We start from the raw sequence: 13,528 nt of genomic DNA on the forward strand, positions 1-13,528 counted from the left end.
TTTAACCTTTTCATAGTGACCTTTGTAACAGTTACATCACATTAAAGTTCATTTGACCAAGGACATTTGCAGGCTTTCTCTGACCACAATTTTCTAGTCTCATCAAAAGGCCAGTTTTCAATGGAAAGCACTCATATGCTATACTTCAGAACAAATCACTCCTTGTACATTATCAACATATAGCAAATGAAGAAGTGCATCTATTAAAACTGTTGGAAAGTTTTATATTACAGTTTTTCTCGATTGCTTTTACCTGCTTAAGTAAACTGGAACCCACTTGATCTTCATGACTACATTCTTTGCAGCAGAAGTCATCTCTTGCGAATGTGTTCACACATTTTCATTGGGTTCACACATTTCTCACACCCTTTTGCAAAACAGTTAACACAGGTGTCATTCAAAAGCCCTAAACTCTATTGGTTTTCCCATGCTAAACAAAAGGAAAACATCTTTTCACAGGTGGTATAGATTCCATGCATAAGTCTGAATCTCTGATACACCTGTGTGAAACTCCTTTGCACAATTCTTCAATCAGCAATCATTCATTATACATAAGAGATGTCTGTTCTGTGTTGCTATTTGCAAGTTTGGATCTAATGCACATTTGACAAAGTACTGTATTGCCTATTTGGTGGAGAAAACCGTACAAAAGGTCTTTACTGTAGGTTTATTTCGATGAAAGTTGTAGTTCAAGGAAATGTACAGTATCTTGCTATAGTGTTTTGCTGTATGTCTTGCATGTCAATGACAGTTACAACTTGGGAGGAATGAATAAATTATTTTGTTATTCAGTACATTTTGTCTTTTCACAGTTTTTTTCTGATACCAAGTTGTTGTCAAGTGTGTAATGATTGATTAAAGACTGTTTTTGAATTGGCAACAAGTTGTAGTGTTTGAAGGCAAGATTTGCTTTTGCTGCATGTTTTAAGTGTTTTGCAAGCAAAATGTGTGATTTTGTCCAGAGTGCTTTTGTTCAGACACGGGTGTTAACTGTTTTGAGAACGTGATGTCACAGTTGACGCAGGTATAAAAACGATTGAGAAAAACTGTAATGGTGAGGTGATCCCATCTATTGTGGAAAACCCTATGAAGAGTGTAGGCTGGTGCCACAATTCCACAGGTCATTGCTGTCATTGACATACTGTAGATAGCATTCTTAGAAAATAATATCCAGTTTGTTAGAGACATGCAATATTCTGGAATTGTGATCATACTGAGAGCCAGTGATAGTGTAAAAAGTATATTTGTAAATTGGGAACACATTTGAATAATGTCAGTTTATATTGACAAATACAATATAATATGAACTATGACCAAAAGATTTACATTTTGGTGTCAGCAACATATTAAATACTATTGGGACATGAACTAAAAATGTTTCATCAGTGCAGTTACAGTCATTACAGATGTTTACAGGTAATCCTTGTGCGGGCCTTTTTTGTAATAGTTTTGAGAAATCCACTGAGAAAAGCATTATTGAACATATACAACAACCCAGAAAAGCATACTGACTAAAATAAATAGTTCATCAAAGCATAATGTGTGTTAAAGAAAAGCTTTATGTAAGCTGATTTGGGCAGACATATTTTTCTAGCACATAAGTGAAACAAATTGGTTATATAAAACTGGTTATATTGTAAAAACTCACATTCAGACACCGTTTAAAGTATGGGCTTGTAGATCATCTATTGCACACATCTGTATTTACTTCCACAGGAAACTTACAGAGAAACACCATGGACGCATATTCATGTGTGTGTATGTGTGTGTGTGTGTGTGTGTGTGTGTGTGTGTGTGTGTGTGTGTGTGTGTGTGTGTGAGAGAGAGAGAGAGAGAGAGAGAGAGAGAGAGAGAGATTGTGAGCGAGAAAGCGAGAAAGATAGAGAGGGAGGAAATCTCAGGGGACATCTGTGTGTGTGTGTGTGTGTGTGTGTGTGTGTGTGTGTGTGTGTGTGTGTGTGTGTAATTTGATGGGAGTGTTTTAGCTGAATGAATTGGGAATACACTTAAGAGGAGAGTAACTGGCGACAGATGTGATGTGTGAAGCTCCCACAACAAATAATTATCATCATTATCTCACAAGAGAGAGAGAGAGAATCTGAGAGAGAGAGAGAGAGAGAGGGAGAGGGAAAGAGAGAGAGATTAGAGCATTTCTACCAAGGCCTAGTCTTAAATATAATTTCATATCATAAAACTGATTTGTTTGTTGTGTTGTTCTGTTTATGGCTGATTGCTGCTGATAAAACCATGAGATGTCAGGGCACAGCGTGTTTCACTCACAGCGCTAGCACATATGGTACGTTCTGCTCACATTAACCCTGAGCATGCTAGCACACTCAAACAGCATCTGTCTCTCCACCCTGAATCCTGAGTCTGTTCAGGCAGGTGAGAAACCACAACACTTCTCTATCTATCTCTGTCCACTCCACTGCAGTGTCTACATGAAAAATGAGAAGACTGAACACATGCAGACTGGCAATACAGATGGTACAATAAACACCCATAGCCCAAATGAGACAGGATTGGAAACAAAGTGACTTCTACCCATAGCGACTACAACTTTGGAATGAATGCATTTCTGGAGCCTGACACAAACAAAAACCTCCATGCTAAGACAACGACCTCACACTATGTTCATATTCAATCCACACCACAACATTGAAATTTTCATTTGCAAATGGAATGGTCTGGACACCACAAACATAGTAAACACACTCGCTGTTCACATCAAATCCTCCCATACTTAATCGCCAGATAAATGTACTCACTATCTATCTACAGCAGCTGACTTCAGTAGACTAGGGAGACACAAAGCCACCACAAAGGGGAGTGCAGGCCTAGGCACACACATAACTACACTTATGCCAATTCAGTGGCCACTTTACAGTAACAGTTTGAAAGTTCACACTGCTCTAGCCTTGTATCAAAATAATCTCTATTTTAGGATACGCCATATTTGTACCCAGGAAAGCGGTTCTACCTGTTAACAAGTATTCAGATATGACATGAGATCATGTAGCTGCTATAAGTTAACATGAAAGAAATAATGGAAAAAATGCATCTTAAATTGGTAGTGTGATACTAACTACAGATGTCAGATTGTTACTTTCATTGCAGACAGTGTTGCAGACTTTCAGCAGGAAAATATTTCACAGACTCACATGATATCTCCTCTATCTGTTGTGTGTGTGTGCGCGCGCATGCGTATGCCACCAAACACAAAACTATAGTCAAGTAAAACTGACTCACGTTCCCTAATTCAAAAGTAGTCAGTATTCAATATTATTTGGTTTTTGATATAAGATGATATTAATCGCCTTAACTAATAAACCATATGGGTCACAAACAAGCATATGATTAGAGCCTAAAGACTACAAAGACAACTAAAGCTGTGGAATATGCAGTACCAACATGGTTTAACACCCCCCCACACACACACACATGGGAAAAAAGTTATAGATATATTGAGCTTAAACCTCTTCTTTCCTCGTTTTTTTTTAAGGGATGGCCCGCTAAGGAATTTCAGTGAAATTGATACATGGATGGAAAAAATGGATTATAATCAACTGTACTTGTAATTACTGTCACAGCTGTTCACTTCAACATGAAGTTCTATCGGAATGTCTTTGACTTATGATGTCCTTAGGAATTGATGTCCGTATATTTGTATATTATCTTATTTTAAATGCATGTATGTTTGCATGCCAACAACAAACACAAGGTAGGACAGATAGCTAAGGACGGTGCAGGTAAAATGGTTAGCATCCCAGCACCTACAAGAGCACAAACACAGGAAGTGCATGCATGTGTCTGTGCTCTTGGTTAATGCACCACAATAGCAGCTTTATTGGTGATGTGGAAATCAAGTGGGCTCTGCTGATGATATTGTGTTGTTGTTGTTTGTTTGTTTGTTGTTGTTGTTGTTGTTGTCTGATGCTGGTTTGGCCTAAAGCTAAACCTGAGGTGCATAGCGCCATGCTGCTGTGGGGAGTGGAGAGGATGAATCTCCTCTCATCTGTATGTTTTTCTTTGCTCTTGGCATTGCTGGTTTCTCAAGCAGAGCTGATATCTACTGACTTTCAGACACTTTTATTTCCTAAGCAATTTACAATATATAACAGTACAACTACAAATGTTTACAACACCCAGAGCACAACTGTTCTTGTCAGAATACGGACCTGTGTCCACCAATCGCTTTGTTTGTGCTGAGAGCGTCCTCAACCTAATTTGTAGCGCTTCAGTGTTTCAGCTTCAAGTGTTTTAGCTTCAAGTGTTTATTGTTGCTAGGTTACGAAGTTTTGATTGGTCGTCGAGAGAGAAGTGACATTGACGAGCCCAGTACTGTTCTCAAAGTTGAACAGATTTCAACTTTCAGTGCTCTGAGTGCTTCGGGAGAATACAGTCAGCATTGAGGCCTTTTTTCCGCTGAGCGCTGTGAACGCTGAACTTCATAGTATGTATGTCGGCGCAAAAAACGTGATTGATGGACACAGGCCCTATCTCCTCAACAATTGAGCAGTGCTATCTTTTCCAAACATGTTAACAGTAAAAATACCAGACTGGCATGCATGGCTGGATTATCATGATCATGGGCCCAGGGCACAATATGTGAATGCCCCAATCCCTCCCTCTCTCCCCCATTTTACAGAGGGCACTCTTTTGCTCAAGGGCCCCTGGGCACGTGCCTAGAAAACCCATTGGTTTATCCGGCCATGCTGACATGTGAGGTCCTTTCATCCAAACAAGTCTGAGGGGAGGTGAAACTCTGTCCCTCTGTGTGAGCTTGTGTTGATGGAGTTAGTAAGGCACAGCCCTAAAGAGGTGATTCTCAGCTCCACCTAACGTTTAAAATGATCATTATTACAGTGCATGAAAATGCACTGTTCTGTTATCCGAAGTCTTCTTCTTCTTCTTCTTCTTCTTCCCACCAATTTTCTGCGTCTAATTTAGCTTCAACCGTTTAACGTGGAAACTTCGTTCAAACTTTGTAACGTAGGTCTTGAAAATGACACTTGAGGAATGTATTTTTCACTTTTGTAAACTTTATACTTTTTGAGATATTAACAAAAAACAAGCTTATTTTTCCCCATAGACTTTGCATTGGCACTATGTGACATCACAATGGGCTAATTAACTTGATTTGCACCTGTATCAACTTCCAGCTGCTCAACTAGGCCCCATCAAAGAGCCAGTTAAACTGATTGCACCTGTATCAACTGGTTCAACTGGTTTCTGCTCAACTAGGCCAACTCTCTCTGTGTCTCTCCATTCTACAAGTATATTAGGCACATTCCATCCAACTTTCTATCCATTCATCCTCTTCAAACCATTCGCTCATCCACCCATTAAACTATCCATCAACATCCATTAAACAATCTGTCTATCAACATCCATTACACGCAATTATTACAAGGGCCAGTGTCCCCAGAGCAACTCAGGGCTCAATGTGCACAAAAGAGGCATTGAACCCACAACTTTCCTAGCTACTGCATGCTAGCCCAGCTCCATAGCCACTATGTTACAACTGCCCAATAATGCCAATGCCAATGGCCACTATGTGTTATGGATGTATTTCACAGTATGTGAATGGATCTATACTTTAAGTCAGTTTCAGTAGCTTCATCACTTATCACTAGGGTTAGGTTTATCACTTAGCGTCATCATTTATCACTAGGGTTAGGTTTATCACTGGTCTACGTGTACTTCCATCAAAGGAACCTTATTTTTAGATGCTTCATGATTGCTTAAAGGTACAGTCTGGCATTCTATTCCATTATATGTTTTGTCAAACTCGTTATAGTCTCAATGGAGCTCTTATAGGCTACTCGTTATAGTCTCAATGGAGCTGTTATACACCTTATAGTCTCAATGGAGCTGTTATACTCGTTATAGTCTCAATGGAGCTCTTATACTTGTTATAGTCTCAATGGAGCTTTTATGGAGCTGTTATACTCATTATAGTCTCAGTGGAGCTGTTTATAATGTGTATGCATAGCTCTATTAATGGAAGACAAAGTATCTCAAATCCAGCCACACACTATTCAAGCCAATCAACACCTAGCCTGGAGAGTACAGAATTGAGAGGAGTAATTTAATTGGCTTTTGAGCTGAAATGTCAACAATCTTTTGGCCAGAGTGGTGAACCGCACCTCTGTTCATGTTACATTAGTCTATGGAAGCTCGCAAGTGTGGCACTAACATAATATGCTGAGCAGGAGATGTCCACCCATGCTGTTGCCCAGTGTGTTGGTGAGCTGGCATGGTGTCTTCATGAACTCTCTCCTGGCGCTTCAAGCATGACCTACTTCTCCTGTTATCCTCCAACCTTTAGTTGCGATTACGATAAAATAATACTATCCCTACCCGCGGGCCATCCACCCAGCAATATAATCCTCCAAATCTGATTTAAAACACATAGAAATGGAAAATATTTTTTAGTGCTGAAGGTAGATTGCCTGCAATGACAAATTACTGCTGACATAATATGTGATGACTCATCATTACAGTAGCCACTGTCTTACGATAGCCACTGTCTGAGCACCTTACTTCTTGAGCATCTTTCTTTCTGTGATTCATGTAAAATAGTTTCTCCCACTGACTGAAAGAGGAACAAAAATATGAGCAACAAAATGCATTGGGGGGCAGCCGTGGCCTACTGGTTAGCGCTTCGGACTTGTAACCGGAGAGTTGCCGGTTCGAATCCCGACCAGTAGGCATGGCTGAAGTGCCCTTGAGGCAAGGGACCTAACCCCTCACTGCTCCCCGAGCGCCGCTGTTGTTGCAGGCATCTCACTGTATAAGTATATATACTTATACTTATTGATACCTGGATAATGGTAATAGGCTATTTAAAGTTGAGGTTCCCTAAAAAGGTACAAGTTTGGCATACAATTTCATAACTGCTTTACTTGCAAAACTTTTTACGATTAAAGCTTTCCAAAAACCTGTTTAACTAAACGATATGAGGTATGAATCCACCAGGTTAAGCCATGGGCGCTTAAAGGTTGAACAAGCTGGTAGATTGGGAAGACAAGCCAAAGGACAGTTTCAGGAACACAATTCAGTTATTTTATCTTAAAATAATGGCTTCATACTCATGCTGATGCTACACTGATGTATAATGCAAAGTATTAAGTCTTTGACACTGCTAATGGGCACCTGGAATGCATTATATTTATATTAATTTTGAAGACACTCTTCCAAGAGTAGGCCTACCTGGGGAGGGCACTTAGGCACAACAGGCTACAGCGCCCATACCATGTACGCTTCTCTCTCTCCCCTTCTCTATACCTCCTTCCTCTAGTACTAGTATTGACAGATGCAGTGGTAAATCCTAGCCATGCAGCATATTGTTGTAGCTGTAGCTCTGGAGCCTTAATGTTATTCTATTGCAGTCACTTTGGCTTAATGTGTCTGCCAAATAAATAAATATAGCCTAAATGTAATGTAAATGATATTGCACCATGTTACATTGTTGATGGGGTAGGATCCTGACCCTTTTAGTCAGTTTATGACTAACTGGGTACCTTCTTAGCGCTAAATGGTGTTGAATATTGATGCCAACGGGTATAAATATACATTTTTCCATTGTGTTCCTTTAAGAGGTTCCCAGAAAATCCATGTGTTAACTCTGCTGAGGTGTTAAATGGTTCTAAGAATGTAAACCAGCCATGTTAACATAATCAACAGAAATGCTAGAACAATGCAGATGTAGGCTATATGTTTTTTTCTGTGTGTGTGTGTGTGTGTGTGTGTGTGAGTGGTGTGTGTGTGTAAAATAACACATACTATAAAGAGGATTTATCTCCATGTAGGCCCTACACTATATCTAAGGAGCTTTGGAATACCCGGTCCTCAAATACAGAAGGCATTGTTTTACATCGTTTGGAGTGAGTTCATAGAACAGGAGATGACTGCATAGGCCACCATCCCAGTGAACACTATACGTCTATGATCAATCACAGAGAAGTGGACAATGCCCAAGTCAAAACACTCTATAGGGTCTCAACAGAGAAAACTGTTCAGGTTGCTCTCACATAAATCATTTGTTTTGTTGATGGATCATGGAACCTCTGTTCCATAAGGCTAAATGAAGTGGGATTGGGTGATGCAGCCAAAGTCGTCAAGGGTGGGCAAAAGTGACCCTCAGGACGGCCCATGTTCCCTATTGCTGCCCCGTGGCGCCGGGACTGATGCGGTGGTTGGTTGTAACCCAGATCCCCGGCCTGGTGTGCATTTCACCCTCTTCGCGGCTGTGACCTGGTTTTCAGGTGTGTCGGTCCCGGACAGATTATAGAAGGCAGCCAGGTCAGGGCTCTCCCGACTGAATGGTGCGACTGAATGTCATTATGGTATAGTGGTGCTTCGGGAGATTTAGTGCTGCTGTCCCACACAAAGTAAAGCGCTTTGGGGTCGCGCGCGGGCGCGGAGACACCCCACATAAGAGCAATCCATTATCGTTATGAGCTGACCTGGCAGAGGTCGCGTTTGCGCTCGACATCACGCTGCATTAAACACAGCTATGTTACCACCGACGCTGTCTCTACATTGGGGCAGATCTAGAAAAAACAAAACTAGATTCGAGTTAAGGTTATGAGCTATGGGCCATACCCATAGCCTATATTGTGCTGCAAGTTATGCCAGTTATACCCAAATAAGTTACAAATTAAAACGTTCATGCTGTAATGGGTACACACATTTTTGTATCGTTTAAAGGTTAAAGTAGGCTACTATAGTTAAAAGTACTATACGTAGTTGCTAAAAGTAGCCTAACCAACATTCACTCATGCACAATTGCGTCAGTTAGCCCTGCAAAATATTCCGATTCCAATCAGATTCCGAGTCGATATTCCCACATTTGTACTGTGCACACTTGAAATATAACATTTGCATATATGTATTGTGTTTAACCATTTCCCATGCGCTTACCAAACGTATGTCAGAGGCAGACCGCTATCCAAATATTTCATAAGTGGAAGTAAATGACCGACTTATATTAAATAACTTCGAATTTTCATATAGCCCACTGTCATAAGCAACTAACTTATACTGCCCAAATAGATTAAACAAAAAGCGAAAATAATAAGCATAATAGCCTAAACTGAGGCAAGAAGACAGCAAGCGACTTACGTGTAAAACTCAGTAGTCTGCAGCATTGCTTCCAGAGTTTAAGGTTTTCCCATTAGATGTTAATACGTTTAGCCCTCAAAATCTTTTCAAAATCCATATTGAACGAAGGTTTCCATCCAAATTCCTGGAATTCATTATCATAATTGCTCTCCGTGAAAAAATGTCAAGCACTTCTAAAACTTATCGGAGCCTTTTTGTATAGGCAAACAAATACATCCATGGTTATTCATTTTACGACGTTGGCAGGGTGTTCCAAAACATTTTCCAGCTGAAATTATTTCCCCCTTTTCTTTTAAATCACTGGTGCTCTGACGTGATTCTTCCTCTCCAAAATTGTAAATTGTATTTGCGCTTGAAGTGTTTGCGGTGGTTCCTTCCAACTCAAGAGTGTTTCTCCCCGATACAGAAGCTCTTGGAGCACCGCCCTGGGTGCTGTTCGGAACTGTCGCCCGGTGGTGCTCTCCAAAGCTGTGCGCCTGGGATGAAAAAAAAAAACTCCCAAACCTTGGCTTGCCCTTGAGAGCCGTGGAGATGAAGCCAGACTCGGGGGGATTACTGCTGCCTGCAGCTGATGCTCCAAAAGCACTGCTGTTTCATACACCGTAGTTTCCCATATCTGGTCAGTTCCGAGATGTTTAGGTCTAATGGCCTCAAGTTGTTTTGGTCGGTCTATTTGCTCTATTGTTTGTTCATTTTTACAAGGGGAATTTTGCATGGCATGCCCAGAATATGGCTTTTTCAGCTTTTCATTTGATGTGGTATTGGACACATTTTATATCTGTGCTATATGTTGTTTACTAAAGTAGGCCTAAACTAAGGAAGTTCCCTGCTTAGCAGATTAATTCTCGCCCATTCGGTCACTGTAGTTTGACAATTTCTTGACCATTCGCCGATTTTACAAACTCTTATAGAGGGTTCAGAGGTGCCACTGAAAATGACGTTATCAGTGCCCCCCCTACTGGGGGAGTGAACGTGGGCTACGAACAGGCACGGGGCTTTTAGTGTGGACCGCTTCTAGTTCACCAAAGAATACTAAACCAATGATCACTAGAGACTAACGGTTATGTATTAAGTAGGCGACATAAAACATTCACCCAGTTTGTTAATTTAGGGGGTTATACATTGTGGATTGCCAGCTAGTTGAGCTGACTAAACAAGCCATTAAGAGAACCAGTAGCCTAAATAAGTGACATATAGTAGGCCTAGTAGTCTTGCAATGCCTATATATATTTATATACTTGTACATATTACAGGATAATCATGTGTAAATATGTATATTCACCCAGCAGTGAGTGATCTTTGGCCCATGCATTTGACATGTCAGACTTCAGACTGCCCATCTTTCAAAAAGGGCAATTGTGCTTTTCTACTAAATTTACACAGATGCACAACAAACTTGTTATAGTCTCTTTACCAGAAGCTTTGTCATTCAACATACCACATGGAATGCAGGTTTCTTATTCCTGCCATGATTTTATTTTGGGATGCCCTGGAGCAGTGTGTCCAGCTTTAAAACACTGTGAGCTTGTGCGCTGAGAGACAGAAACAGCATGAGTACTAAACACACACACCGGAGAAACAACAGACGACATTTAATTTCTGTTTGTTTTTAATATATGATATTTAGCCTAATCAGTGCTGCTCAATTTGTAACACAGTAGGCTATATGTAGCATTTAGTGTCACTGTCACTTTGTTATATATTGCATTTTAAGATTGAATTTCAGTAATATGTGACCTTTTAAAATATGTAGGCTGGGGCTGTGGCATTCTGGAAATGCATTTGCGGGAAATGTCCTTAGCTGAACTGTATAAGCACAACTTCAATACATGTGTTGTGTTTAATTAACATACAGTATACTTTACTTGTAATTAAGTGGAATAGGACTTCTCAGTAGTGTAAATGCACTAAACTAAGTAAGCATTTGTTTGCACAACTTGCAATTCCTATTAGTCTGTAATTTCAAGGTAATCGCATGCATTTTAAAGGTAAGGTTAGGTTAAAGGGATATTCCACCATTTGGGGAATCATTTTCCACCTCCCCTCGAGTTATAACAATTTCAGTAACAATTTAATTTTACCTTTCTCCAGTTCTTCCAGCCGTTCTGTGAGTCTGGCAATACCACTTTTAGCTCCAGCCTAGCATAGATCATTGAATCGGATTAGACCATTAGCATCTCGCCTGCTAGCATCACGCTTAAAAGTGACGAAAAGATTTCCGGTAATTTTCCTAAAACTTGTCTCTTCTCAAGTTAGAAAGTGTAATAACGGAAAATTAAATGTGGTTATTTTCTAATCTGATTTGACATGGAACTATACTCTAATCTGCTGCAGCTCAAACTTGTTGCTGGAAGTCACTGTAGAGCCGGGGACTATTTTCAGGTTCTTCGTCATGTCAAATCAGCAATCACCACGTTTCATTTGTTAGGGCAGACTAATGCTTTACAGTAATTGCGGCTCAAGGTGCAGCAATTACACGTTGACTTGAATGGCGTGAATGTTTATACAATTGCTTATTTTGAATCTGCTTTCAGTTTGACATTAAAGAGGGTTAACATTAGCATTTCTGAATTGATCCGGCTCACAATGATTATCAGAGATCTTCTGAGCCCATATACAATGATTTTCTTTACAGAAACAGGTCTGGTTATGCAGTGCCATCTGAGGTCCAAAAGACCACAGCCATCCAATATTGTTTTTCCAGCTTTCTCCCTTGTTTGCAAATATTTTTGGATTCTCTGAATATCTTAATTATATTATGTAGTGTAGATAATGAACTCCCCAAATAGTTCACAATTTCATGTTGAGAAGCATTAAAATTACATTGTTTTATCATTTGTCCACACTGATTTACACAGAGCGATGATTACCCCTACATCTTTACTTCTAGCCTTTTAGACACCCTACCTCTCTGGCTCATACCCAATCATGTTGCCAGTTACCAGTTGTGAAACATTCCACCTTTTGTTTTCTTTATCATTTCAACTTTTCCAGCATTTTGTTACCCCGTTCCAACTTTTTTTGAAGCATGTTGCTGGTATCAAATGTAACATATTTTCCATGAAATAGTCAAATTTATCATTTTTAATATTTGATATTGTAACAAACTGCTCAGTTGTCACAGAATGTTTTTTATTGGTCTCACACTAAAACATGCAATCACTTAATACTGGGCCATACCTGGCCTTATGCCCCAGCACTACACATCTACTTTAGGCTATATCTAAAACACACACCAATCAACCCTAATTATGAACACTGTAACCAGCTGCAAACATAAACACGACAGACATGACATACGACATTGTCAACCCACATGGTTATTACATCAACATTACACACATACACACATTGCACGGCATCATGGGAGCACAGTCATAACCAGCTAGGCTCAGTTCATTACAATATGTTGTCTGCAGTGTTGTAGTGGAGGCTAAACACAAGTAAACACAGTTTATCCACCTCTGACATTTCAGAAATAGAGTTTATCCACCTCTTATTGAGTTTATCCACCTCTTATTAGAGTGTATTCACCAAATGTAACTTTTCACATTCAAAAATCACACTGTATCCACATGCACAATATGTACACTCATCAACACTCTAGGAACCATTTAATACCAATGGTGGTTATAAACATTGGATAATAATCTCCCCCATCATCAAACATGTTCTGTTTTTAAAATTCCAATACCGCATGGCGCAGTCCACCTTACCATCATAGAATTAATAATTTACCCACCTCTTATTTAACCACTGCACCCCTGGTTGTCTGTGTCCTTTTTACAACTTATGAGGTTTGCAGATTATTACATTCTGTTTTTATTCGCATTTTACACAACGTCCCATATTTTTCTGATTTGTGGTTGTACATTGTTGTGTTTCTTGAGAAATAAACAATGGAAAAATAGCCTTTAAACGCTTCAGATGTAATGTTATTTACTGTCAAATTGACACCAAAATGGATGGGGGTCAATGGAATGCTAGTGGCAGGTGATGGCTTATTAGCCCCAGAGCTTCCCATAGGGGGTATGCTTATGGATGTTCGCTTATACCCCATTGTGCAGTACACCTCAGTGCAGGTGGTACATGTAAGCTATATCTCTAGGAATTGCTTTGCTGTGTTCCACATTCAACAATACCACAAACATTGACCGTTTCTATTGACTCTAGTTTTTTATCATTAGTTCTAAAAATGTGTGTGTTGTAAAAATATGATATGGTAAGGAATACATTAATTTATCATTAGTTCTAAAAATGTGTGTGTTGTAAAAATATGATATGGTAAGGAATACATTAATTCAAGTCGAGCGACGAGTAAGAATGAACAGGTATGATAAGGGATCAGATTCCAAAAATAATTCTGTGGAAATGCATAGATTCCAGTTTCTTCCAGTAG

General features: G+C 39.7%; 1 protein-coding gene across 1 annotated transcript in view; it reads right to left on the minus strand.

The window, feature by feature from the left end:
- The window catches only part of LOC121719187 (sodium channel protein type 4 subunit alpha B-like), a 92,367-nt gene extending 83,188 nt beyond the window's left edge, over nucleotides 1-9,179 (minus strand). Inside the window, exon 1 of the mRNA XM_042105012.1 lies at nucleotides 9,130-9,179. The gene's annotated coding sequence lies outside the window, so the exon portion shown is untranslated. The remainder of the gene's footprint in view (nucleotides 1-9,129) is intronic.
- Nucleotides 9,180-13,528: the final 4,349 nt, after the last annotated feature.

This window comes from Alosa sapidissima, chromosome 1 (assembly GCF_018492685.1).
Source record: "Alosa sapidissima isolate fAloSap1 chromosome 1, fAloSap1.pri, whole genome shotgun sequence".
NCBI lineage: Eukaryota > Metazoa > Chordata > Actinopteri > Clupeiformes > Clupeidae > Alosa > Alosa sapidissima.